The sequence below is a fragment of the Tupaia chinensis genome, unplaced genomic scaffold (genome assembly GCF_000334495.1).
Source record: "Tupaia chinensis unplaced genomic scaffold, TupChi_1.0 Scaffold143247_2, whole genome shotgun sequence".
NCBI lineage: Eukaryota > Metazoa > Chordata > Mammalia > Scandentia > Tupaiidae > Tupaia > Tupaia belangeri.
This window is the reverse complement of record NW_006203092.1, coordinates 822,020-834,797: the sequence shown is the minus strand read 5'-3', so window position 1 is coordinate 834,797 and position 12,778 is coordinate 822,020. Positions and strand designations below refer to the sequence as shown.

At 40.3% G+C, this 12,778-nt stretch overlaps 1 pseudogene; it reads right to left on the bottom strand.

Annotated features, from left to right (window-relative positions):
• Positions 1-11,447: 11,447 nt before the first annotated feature.
• LOC102499440 (40S ribosomal protein SA-like) lies at positions 11,448-12,227 on the bottom strand (annotated as a pseudogene).
• Positions 12,228-12,778: the final 551 nt, after the last annotated feature.

Genomic DNA, 12,778 nt, shown 5'->3' with positions numbered 1-12,778 from the left:
AGCTGTTTCCTTCTCTATCATTAAAAATGATTTTTAGAGTATTTCTAAAGGAGTCAATCTTATGGCTAATAGTTCTTCCTCCTTCAGTCACGGTCCTGCATTTTTAGTGCTTTCTTGGGTAGATCTACCTATTAGTCTGCTAAAGACTCTTCAGCTTTAATATCTCCACTCCAGCTCTCATTGACTCACTCTTCTCCATACCCACCTATGAAAACATGGCTTTTCCTTAAGCATGGGTAGATGGCATTTCTATCTGCCTGGCACTCAAGGTTGAGATTTTGGATGCAACTTTTGCTCCTTCTTCTCATCTAATTGTTCACCAAATTGTGCTGTTTCCACTTCAAAAATGGTTTTCAGATCTGGCTTTTCCTTTTCATTTCAGCGGCTACTCCCTAATTAAGGACTTCACCATTGTTAGCTTGAATCATCTGCTCAGTTTGCTAAGTGTCTCACCTTTGGTTCCTTCCATTGCTGCTGTAAACGAAGTTAGATTTCCACGACACAGAGTAGTCTCCAGCATACAAGGCCTGGTGCCTGTTTACGTTCAGGGCAAGAGCTTATGCTTTCCATTAAGTACTACTGTATTTAAAACCAAGCCCAGTCTGAGTTTCCCGCCGCTTCCCTCATTTGTCCTTGGCTTTGGCTATATTGAACGATTTTGTATTTCCCAAACATCCAACACATTTTAGGACTTTGTGCCTCTCTTCAATCACCTTATTCTGCCTAGAACAGTTCTCACTCTCTTAGGAGCCTTGAAAAGTCCTGTTCATTCCTTAAAGCCCAATTCAATATCAAGTCCTGAGTGGGTGAAGTCTTTTCCACCTTTCACCCATGTGACTCAAGGACGAGAAATGGTGCCCTCTTTGCATTTTTCATAGCACTTCCAACATTCTTATAAGAGTAGTCATTTCTCGGGAACCAGCAATTAGCGTAATGGCTATGTCGCTGGACTCCCACGTAGCCGACCGCGGTTCGCGTCTCGGACCCGGTGGCTTAAATCTCACGCTGGGCGCGTGTGCGTGCGTGCCCAAGATCCCGAGAGGAGAATGGAGGAGAAGGGATTGCAGCGTGACATCCCCCCTGGGGGGGTGATTTCTCGCTTTCTGTCTCTATGTCTCTCTCTGTCTGTCTGGCGAGCGCACGCGCCCTATAGCGAAAACCTCTCAAAAAAAAAAAAAAAAAAGAGTAGTCATTTCTGTATTACTTGTTTATGGAGCCTTGAGGTCAAGGACTATTTAATTCATTGATGTAATTCTAATCCCAGCACGAAGATAGTTAACTTTTTTCTACTTAATGAAAAAAAGTATATTGGGTGTGTGTTTTTATTAACTGAGTAACTGCAAGCGGTTCAAAAAAAATAAAGCCAAATCATGTAGTTGGTGGGACAATAACAGATGTTTGAGAATGCTTGTCTAGTTCATAGTATAAATGCGTGTTACATTTATGAACATATTTACTTTATAAACATTTGACTTCACTTATGCACAAACTCGCTGAATAAGGAAAGTAAGAAGTATCTGTAAAAAGGACAGTTAAGGCTGGCCCCATAGCGCAGAGGTTAAGGCTTATGCATGGATCCTACAAGGCCAACCACAGTTTGAGTGTGGCCCCAGTGACTTGAAAAATGTGCTAGACATATGTGCACGTCCAACATCTCAACAGGATGGAGAAATGGAGGAAAACGAATTGTGGCATGACCATGCCACATTTAGGGGTTTTCTCTCTTTCTTTGGTGAATGTATGTGCCCTCTGGTGATTAAAAAGAAAAAAGAAAAAAGAACAGATTAGTCTCAGGATCACATGAAACTGGAAATTCAAAAAAATCACATAACTTCTAATAACAAAGTTTCTTTAATATGGGAGACTTTCTTACTCTGTTATGGGTCACCTTCACCATAGGGTGTTTTAAGCCCCTGCTCTTCTTGGAGTTCCATCAGTTTCTTTATTTAAATAGTAATTTTCAATCAGCCAGAGGGTTAACTGTTTCTTACATTCCTGCAAGACCTCAGTTATCTCTGAAATTTTTGTCATCTTTTTCGAGTTTTGTATGTCAGCTTTGGAGATTAGCTTTTTACTGTTTTTGTGGGGGAAAAATACTAGTATAAGGAACTGTCATACTGAAAATATCTAAGTTCTCACTTCCAGTGGTTTCACAGTCAGAGGCTCTAGGTTGTCATTCTGGCCCTATAATTCAGGTGATCTTGGGATAAGTCACATTGGTCTTCTCAGGAATGGTAAAGGTTACAAATTTGAAAAATCTAGGCCACCTTTGGCCCACGGAAAGGACTGAGTTAGCCCCTAACAGCATTTAAATGAGGCAACAGATAATTTATCTAGGAAACTTTATGTAAGAACACTATTTTTTACTTACTCTTGAGAAATCAGAAGTTCTAGCCTCATTTCTACTCAGTTTATTGTAGCTGTCCCTTTTCCCAGGGCATGGACCTTCCAGGGCTCCAATGACTCCATTAGTTTCTGTTGCTTTTTGGTCTGCCATACACAGAGACGACATACTTTAATTCATTGATATAATCCCAATAATCTGCTATCTGTCAATGCACTTGTACTGAGAGATATTAAAAATGTCTGACTTTAAGGGTGTCAGGGAAAGAAAAAAATTAATCGACATAAAAATGAAAGGTTATCTGTTGAAGTTGAATGTGGTAATATCTTTGACTTGATTGGTATGCACTGTGTTCATGCTGAGAAAAAAACATTTTGTATGCTGCAGAGATGTGCAGTCATTAAATGTAATAAAAATTAATAACAATAATGGAGCCAGAAAGTGGTTTGGTGGTTAAGTGCGCTGGATTCCCACATGGTCGACCGTGGTTCAAGTCCCAGACCTGGCATCTTGCTTTCTCTTTCTCGCTTTCCCTCTCTCTCTCTCTCTCTCTCTCTCTCTCTCTCTCTCTCTCTCTCTCTCTCTCTCTCTCTCTCTCTCTCTCTCTCTCGCTCTCTCTCTCTCTGTCCCTCTCTGATCAGAAATAAATAAATAAATAAATAGGAAAAAATAACAATAATAGTAATACAAAAATAAAATACATTTCTAAAAAAAAGAATCTGACTTCTAAGTTAGTTGGTGACTGATCCATTGGAATGGGCCCTGACCTTTGGAAAAGAACGATATCTTGGTAATCTGCTCTGCTCCAGTTGCTCTCTGGAGGAGAGGCAGGGAGTGGACATTGCTCAGTGGGCTTAGAGTAGCATTTACCAGCAATTAGTAAAGACTATGCTAACCTCAGGTGCACACCGTCAGGTGCATGCCACCTCTGCTATAACTGTGGGTTTTTGTTTTTTTTTTTCAGAGTAGAGAAAGGTATTTTTAAACCACATGTCTTACTGAAAACAAATGAAGGAAAGAAAAACAAAAAGAAAAGACAAAATAGTTTTTCTTGCCCTGGTTGCTTTGTTCATTTACCAACTGGCCTCTAAGCATCTGACTTTGATTTCCCGGTACTAAGCAATCTATAAACTCTTTCCAGCCTAAGCATAAGGAGCCTCTAATTTTATCCATTTTATAAATGGAGTGAAATTTTTGCAAATCATGTTGAAGAGAGGGCATTGTACAGAATTTATAGAACGTCTAAAACACTGATAGAAATAATAAATCACCAATAAATTATCTCAGTTTTCTTATTGGGCTTTCTGATTTTAAAAGCACTCTAATGATCTTTTTTTTTTTTCATTTTTAATTTAGCCATGGCTATTTTTCAAATGGAATTAATGACCAAAAGCTAGCCTCATTCTCTAATTACAGTAAGAGACACTAGACAGGAGTTGTTCCAGACACTGACCCATCTTGGCTCAGGGAGAGGCTCTGGGCAGTTTTACTGTGTGCTGGCTTAGTACCTGGGGCCAGGAAACATCTGTTACAACATGCGGTGCAGCGGGTGCTCTGCTTAATTATAAAATGGCATTGCAGTGTCCCTTTGAGTTGGCTGGCCATAGCTCCTAATGCTATACTATAGGCAAAATGTGATATTCTTGATATTCTGTGAACTGCATCTCTAACCACCCAAGTGTCGAATTACTTTGAGGAAAGTGAAAAAGTTTAACCTTGCCCTAAGGAAAAGGTGTGGGGAAAGACAAAACAAAAATGCTTTCTAAAAGCTATTAAAGTGCTTAGGCACGAGTGGGTGTCCCTTTTATGGGGAACACGGGAGCGGATTCAGAAATGACTCACACTTCCAGAATGAGCTGTTTATATAGTGCTTCCTCCTCTCTATTCCAGGGATCCTGTGTGGAAGGTCAGGGACAATGACAATTGAGAAGTAAAGGGAAAACTGGAGAAGGGTGAAGGCAATGCTTGGAATACCAGAAGGCTCATTCACTTTGAATAAGAGGATGCATTTCTGTAAGGAGTTCGTGCAATCAGTTATGGCCCAGGACTTAGAATTTATTCTTGGAACATGTTCACTCAGGGGAATTCTTTACAGTAACGCGAATCTCTTACTAGCAATTATGAGAACTTACTTTCTCAAATCCTCTTATATGCTGATGGGAGAATAGAGCCCATTGTCCACCGTGTCTGTTTAGGAATATCTTTTGTCTCTTAGGCTGTTGTAATTACTTCCAGACCAGTGGTATATTTATGATTTACATCATGTTACAGAGGAAAAAGTCTTAAGGATTTTTTTCCCTAAGACTTTTTGAATTATTATTTTAGACTCATTGCCAGATTTTGTTTTATTTTTTAAGGGGAAAGCTGATGAACTTTTAAGCATGTCATTATATGCTCCCAAATGGCAAATCCTTGTTCTTTCAAAGCTTCTTGTGAGAAGAAATGTAAAGATGTGTGTGTGTGTGTGTGTGTGTGTGTGTGTGTGTGTGTATGTATGTATATTTAGAAACAGGTAAAGAAAGAAAACAGGTAAAAAGGAACACATAAAGTTTACTGATAAAACTCAAAACATATTTTGTATTTCTGTTAGAAAAAAAGCAGGCAGATTTGTGGGAACCTTACTTAACATTCGAGGCAAGTTTACGGAGGGCAGCTCCACACCTATTTTTAATCATGTTTCAGTAACTACGTGCAGCAACTGAAGGGTTAAACCCTAAAGCAAGGAACTATCTCTAAGTCAGAAAACAAAGGGAAACTTGCATATTTCCGAAGATGACATCGGATCAGCCTGTGGATTTCAAGCAATTATGCGATATTATGATTCCCACTGAGCATGCATTAGTTGGAATACTGTTCTTTTTATTTCTCCATGTCCCGGGGTTGTACACTGAAAGAGCCCTGTTCAACTTCGCATGTCAGGATTTTGAAGGAAAAATTATAGTAAAATATGTTTAAAACAGTGGGGCCTTATGTGAATGAACATAACATTTTCCAAGGCTTTCAAAAATCCTTTTGTTCAAAATATGGTTTGTATTTTGTTTCCTTTTTCTTTCTTTAATTTTTTTTTCCTTTTATTCAAGTTTTCACCTCCCCTCCTTCCTAGAGAAAAGAGAGAAGTTTCAAAAGAGATCAATAAGAGAGTCTACATTTAAGGCCTTGGGCTTATAATGGATTTGTTTTAAATGGGACACCCCACATGGAAAATAAACAAGTGAGAAAAGTTCATCTATGTCTATAACTTCATTTCCAGCAACCATGGTGACAGTCACAGCATCTTAATAAATGTCCCCTAGAGTCATCGTGTGAGGAAAAGGATTATTAATTGAGGTTTCTGTGAGTTGAAAGATGGATTGTTCATAAGGGACATTTCTAGAGTGCAAGGACTAAACACTCAACCTATGGGTTGCTCTAAAGGATAGAGCATCTTTTAAAATTAAATTAATTCAAAACAAAACAAAACGAAACAACAGCACAATGAAGGTCACAGATTAGGAATGATGATGAATGACCATCTTATTCTTTCTCTCAAAGTAGAGAAGTAACTTGTTTGATAAGTTAGGAATTACACCTAGCTGTCAGTGTCAGAGACATCACTTCAAAGACTTAAACATACAAGGGTTATTTCTGATATGAAAGACATCCTACCTTTGGCTACCCGGGACTCATGGAAATCCTCAAAGTTATCAGAGACCAAGGTTTTTTCTCTCTGCTTTTCCATGATATCCCTCTAGTCATCATTGGTTCTCTCCAATCATGAAAGAGCAAAGGAGGAAGGCAAAAGGGGACTCCCTCCTTGCTTGGCTTAGCTCCCTTGAGGCAGCTTGCCCAGAAATACCTAAGAACATTTCACTTGCAAGTCATTGGCCAAACCTCTCACATACTGGACCTAGCTGCAAGGAGTCTGAGAGATGCAATCTTTCGTTGCTGTTGTTTTTAGTTGCCAGAGGGCACATGTGCTCACCAAAGAGAGACAGAGAGACCCTTCCCAATGAGGTATGGTCATGATGCAATGGCTTCTCCTATATTTCTGCAGCCCGTCAGGATTTGGGGCATGTACATGTGCCTGGAGTGCTTTTCAAGCCGCCCGGGCCAGAATTCAAACTGCAGTTGACCATGTGGGTTCTAGCTCCATTAATCACTAGGCTACAAGGCTGACCTGTGAGATGCAATCTTTTAGGAGGAAAAAAAGGACTGTTCCAAATGCAATCAGAGTCCTGTATCTAGTACGGGAGAAATAGGCACTATATGAAAAGCAAGGAGTCTCTGTCATATTCATATAGAACATCCTTAAAGTCAGCATGTCATCCAAGTCTTACTGATTGCTTCTGCTGGAATTAGGCAGTGTTTATGGCACTAGTTTAAGAACCAGTTCTGGGGAAAACCAGCAGTTAGCGTAATGGCTATGTCGCTGGACTCCCACGTAGTCGACCGCGGTTCGTGTCCTGGACCCGGTGGCTTAAAACTCACGCCGGGCGCGTGTGCGTGCGTGCCCAAGATCCCGAGAGGAGAATGGAGGAGAAGGGATTGCGGCATGACCATCCCCCTGGGGGGTGATTTCTCGCTTTCTGTCTCTATGTCTCTCTCTGTCTGTCTGGCGAGCGCACGCGCCCTACAGTGAAAATCTCTCAAAAAAATAAATAAATAAAAAGAACCAGTTCTGGGGGCTGGGGGCTGGCAGGTAGCATGGTGGTTAAGGGTGCTGGATTACCACATGGTGAACTGTAGTTCAAGTCCCAGACTTGGCAGCTAGCTTTTTTACTTTTCCTCTTTTTCTCTCTCTCATTCTATCTCTCTTGGGTCAAATTTTTAAATAAATAAATAAATAAAGTTAAATAAACTAATTCTTAAAAAAAGAGAACGAGTTCTGTAATGCACTATTACAAAATACAGGGCCAAATGAATACTTTTGCACATCATGATCCTTCCTTATTTGAGGAGTTTAAAGTTGTGGAAAAATTATTTGAAGTTTACTTGTTTTACTTCTTGAGAAAAAAAGAGGGGGACACTTTCAACAGAGTCTCATAATGCTTCCATCCCCTTCCCTCAGCCCTCCAGCTAGTCAGGATCTTGGGCACTCACACGTGCACTCAGTGTATTTCTGGTTGACCTAAGCTCCAAAGCTGACATCAGCCATGTAGCTTCCAGCACTGCAGATCAGTACACTACAGTCTGTGCTACCCAGGTTGGACCCAAGCTATGGAAGTCTTGTGTGCATAACTCTATAAAGAGCAGAAAATTCCACATTCTCTCAAAGTTCTAAATTAGGCAAATACAAGCATTTCTGACTTAGAGATTATATTTAGAAATGGTTACATTTTCTGCTATATTTTTCTCCTCTGTATTATTGTTGGAGGTTAAATGTTATTTTGAAAAGAAGTGGACATTTTAGGGGCCAGCACATGGCATGGTGGTTAAGGCGTTGGAATCCCACATGGCCAACTGTGGTTTGAGTCCTGGATCTGGCGGCTTGTTTTCTCACTTTCCTTCTCTCTCTCAATCTGTTTCTGGTGAATTTAAAAATAATAATAATAATAATAATGATAAAATTAAGTAAATAATCCTTTTTTTAGAAGTTGTTGCCTTAAGGCATGTGTGCTCACCAGAGAACGAGACAGAGACAGTGAGAGGGAAAGTGAGAAATCACCCTCCCCCAGGGGGGATGGTCAAACTGCAATCCCTTCTCCTTCATTCTCCTCCTGGGATCTTGGGCATGTGCGCACACATGCTCACCTGAGTTTCAAGCTACCAGGTCTGGTACTTGAACCACAAATGACCATGTGGGAGTCCAGCAACATAACACTATGCCATCTGCTGGTCCTAAGTAAATAATTCTTAAAAACAACAACAACAAAAGAGGTGGATATTTTCAGAAATTTTCAGGTACCTATGTGAAGAAAAGGAAGAAATTGTGGAGTCACTCCAATTTAGGAGACACTATTCCTGCAGGTGTGACCACTCTGACTGCAAATATCTTCACTGCTTGAATTTCTTCACTTTCTTCCTCTTTTATGCTGCTTGAATTCCACTAAATATTCCTCTCTAAAAAATGTCAATGTTTTTTAAGAGGTAAAGTTATTAGTCATCCAAAAATCTGTGCTAAATATTTTAATCAGATTGTTTTCCCACTGACTATAATACAATTTCATTAAATGGGAGGTATTTGCTTATTTATTAATAATTTTTCTTCATGATTGAGAAATGGCAAAATATTCACTCTGAACAAAATTATATACTGGGAAATAAGTATCCCTTTTACCCCAGATTCTGAGATTTGCTTCCTCTTTGATGTAATCATTAACACACATTTTATATATAAGCCTATGTACTAACACTCATGTACACATAATGCAAGTATAAAAACATACTTTGTTTCACCCAAATGAACATGTTCTATGTACACTATTCTGTGCCATATTTTAAAAGACTGAAATATGGGGGCTGGCAGGTGGCATGGTGGTTAAGGATGCTAGACTCCCACATGGTTGACCACGGTTCGAGTCCTGGACCTGGCAGTTTGCTTTCTCACTTTCCGTCTCTCTCTCTTTCTCTCTTGCTCTCTCTCACTCTGTCCCTCTCTGGTCTAATTAAAATAAATAAATAAATAAAGTTATTTTATTTTATTAGTAAAATAATACTAATTAATGTTAATAAAATATTGTATTTATTAAGTCTTTTTAAAAATCCTGAAATATGATTGGAGAACGTTTTTCAACCAGCACGAATATCTGCTACATAGAAAAAAAAGGAAGATTTCCTACTAAAATAAGAGTTTTTGGTGGGGGAAAGACTATGTTTTAATTCTTTCTTTCTTTCTTTCTTTTTTTTTTTTTTTTGAGAGTTTTTGCTATAGGGCACTTGTGCTTGTTGGATAGACAGAGAGAGAGAGACAGAGAAATAACCCTTCCAGGGAAAATGGCCATGCCACAGTTCCTTCTCCTCCATTCTCCTCTTGGGATTTTGGGCACACACACACATGCACTTGGCATGAGTTTCAAGCTGCTGGGTCTGGGACTCGAACTGCGGTCAACCATGTGTGAGTCCGCCTCCTTAAGCACTATGCCACCTCCTGATCCCAAGACTATATATTTCAAATACAGAACATTTTGCTTCAATATTTTATGGTGATGGCAACAGTGACCTGGGGTTTACAAAGGAAAATTTTAACAGGAAGAAAAGGAAGGATTGACTGCAACTCTCAGACCTATGGTGAGACATTTTTTCACAGAAAACAATGTTCCAAGTTCTAATAGCTCGGTTGATTACACATCGAAATTTCTCAAGTACAGTCCCTATTCATTTCTATTGTCCTGGCAAAGTTTTTTTTGTTTGTTTTGTTTTTTTTTGAGAGGTTTTCGCTATAGGGCGTGGGCGCTCGCCAGACAGACAGAGAGAGACAGAAAGACAGAAAGCGAGAAATCACCTCCTAGGGGGGATGGTCATGCCGTAATCCCTTCTCCTCCATTCTCCTCTCGGGATCTTGGGCACGCACACACGCCCGGCGTGAGTTTTAAGCCACTGGGTCCGGGACAAGAACCGCGGTCGACTACATGGGAGTCCAGTGACATAGCCATTACGCTAACTGCTGGTTCCCCTGGCAAAGTTTTTTAATAGTTCACACTTTCATTCTCAAAATGGCTCTAGTTTGGATGATAAATATGTGATCACCCTAGCAATAACTGAGAAATTATTAGTGAATAGTTGGTGAACATCAGCTGCAAAGATTAAAAAGTCAGTCAAAACCACCTGATAGCACCAACTGGTCTAGCTAAGCCCCTAGCTCACCTTCTTATGAGTGGCATGAATTTGATGAGTTATTGAATTTAACTACTGCTTGTCTCAGCTTCCTCAGCTTTCAAAAGGGAATAATAACTGCCTCCGAGTGACATTATAAACATTTAATAAAGTGATGCACATGAGGGGCTTATCTAGTTTACATTTAAGTTCAGTGTCTGGTTCATATTTAAGGCTCAATAAATGTATTTATATTATTTATTACTTTTACACCCCCTCTTCCCAACTACTTTATTCTCACACTGCATAATATTTCATTGAATGATATTTATTTAGGTGAATAGGCATCATCTTTGAAAACTGGAGAGAGCCATTTAACAAGAAAAAAATTAAGTAAGCATGTGACAGTGGTTGTTAAATGATGGGGCCCGTTATCCCTATCCACCCCAGACTTACAGAGAGAGAAAGCAGAGTATAGCTTGAAAACAAAGCAGCACTTTGTATTTCTGACTTGATTTGATTTTGGCTTTGATGTTAAAATATTGATAACATTCACTGAGAGAGAAGGATTCAAGCATCCTAGGCTTATTAGCAAAGGGGACAGGCATTTGCAATGATGCAGAGACACCATTGTAGCCATTTCTCTCACTCAAGCAGTGTTGTCTTTCATAATCTGTTGATAATGGAATTACTTCAAAGAGAGGACTCAAGAGAACTCATAACCAACCACTTCTCAGTGCATCTGACCATCGTGTGTAACTTTCCACACATTTATTATTTCCCCCCAAATCAGCCCGTAATGGATCTCCCTCTGGCAGAAGCTGCATAGCAAACAATGGCGACTGTTTATTGAGACAACCTGGAAACTCCTGAGGCCTTTAGGGAAGGATAAAGGAACCTAGAGGAGTGGAGGAGTGGGAGGACAGAGCTTTTGAAAAAGAGGGAACAGGTATTTTCTTTCATATTCATTTTTTTTAAAATTGAATTATGTTTCCATGAAAAGCTGTTTTGTAGAATAACAAGTTCTTTATGATTTCACCAGCTGAGACATAAAAGACTATTTGTGGTGTGTTGTAAGTTCTGAATTCAGGTGAAAATTTCCCTACTTACTGGTTATTTTAATGATAATAAGAATAATGTTTTGTAAATAACCTGACCCTTTTAACCGAGGATCTCAAGTCCTTATGTCACTGTGGTATTATAGCATCATTTTGGCTCTGGGTCAGAGGGTTACCAGAGAACTTGGTTATTTTCAAGTGGCAGAATTTATTTTCTTCTCTCTCTTTTTTTTTTTTTTTTTAAGAAAATTTAGTTTACTTTGCTTATCAACCTTATTTCTACTTCACGTAAGAGTCAGAAGAACAGCTTAAGATCACTTGGTGGTTACTCCCACCCATTCAGTGGCCGGAGCAGTGGGGGCTGTAGACCAGTCTTCGGCAGCAGGCTGAGCACTCCTGTCTTCAGTAGGGAGCTGCTGGCTGCTTTCAGAACAGTCTGTGATCTGGGACTGAGTAGTGGTAAGCTCAGGCGCTGGAGCCATTCATTCACCCTGAAATTCTTCCTTAGTCACTGTCTTCAGCAGTGGCCAGTTCTTTCTTTTCAATCTCTTCAGGATCTCTGTAAAAGTAGAGCTCAGGCACGACCTCCCACAAGTATTCACAGGAGATGGTGCAACACATGTGCAGAACTTCCCTGGGCAGCATCCACCACATCAGACCCACCAAGTGAGCTCCCTTGGTTGCCTGGGATGGCAATGTCCACACAGCGCAGAGGAGAATCTGTGTTGCACAGAGCAATGGGAGGTGGATTAACATAAGATGCCTCTGTGAGAGGCTGGTGGTCAGCCCAGGGATCAGTAATCACCAGAAGACACGGCTCCCAGAAGGCTGGCTGGCTATAGTTAGTGAAGGTTCCAGAAGTGAAGCGGCCAGCAATAGTGCCCCTGTCCGGCGGCCAGCACAGTCCTCTGTCCGGTTTTCCTAGACAATATGACATCGACGTCAGCAGGACTTTCGGTGGCAACAATGGCATGAACGGCCAGCAGAAGCTTCACTTTTCCTTCTATAGATGTACTGTTCCATTTGAAAGTCAAGACGGTGCCACCTAAGTGGGTTCCTGCTGCAGGGAGTTTGAAGACATCCTCCTCTTTCATTTGCAGGACATCAAAGACTCAACATCGTGAAAATTTCCCTTTAAGTTGTGACAGGAATCCAGCATAACGCCCTATGGGTCCTTGTGTGGTTAATGCAGAATGGCTTCTTTTTCTTCTTAGGTGGTTAACATTTCTTTTTCTTTCTCTCTTTTCTCTCTCTGCCTCTCTCTCTCTTTCTCTGTCTCTCTCTCTCCCCCTCTTTCTCTCTTCCTTTTTGAATTAATGAAATAAAAAAAAGGCTTCATTTGACCTTTTGGGTACAGGATATAGAAATATCAAAACTTCTGGGCCAGTCCTGCAGCCTAGTGGTTGAGAGTCAGATCCCACATGGCTGACTGCAGTTCAAATCGTGCTCTTGACCACTTAAAAACTATGCTGAGTGCCTGTGTGCACGTGTGTGTGTCCAAAATCCTGACAGGATGAAGAAATGGAGAAGGGATTGTATGACCACACTCCATTGACGAGTTTGCTTTCTCTTTCTCTCTCTCTCATTTGCTGGCTCTGCGTCTCTCTTTCTCTGGTGAGTGTGTGCTAGCTCTGGAAATTAACAA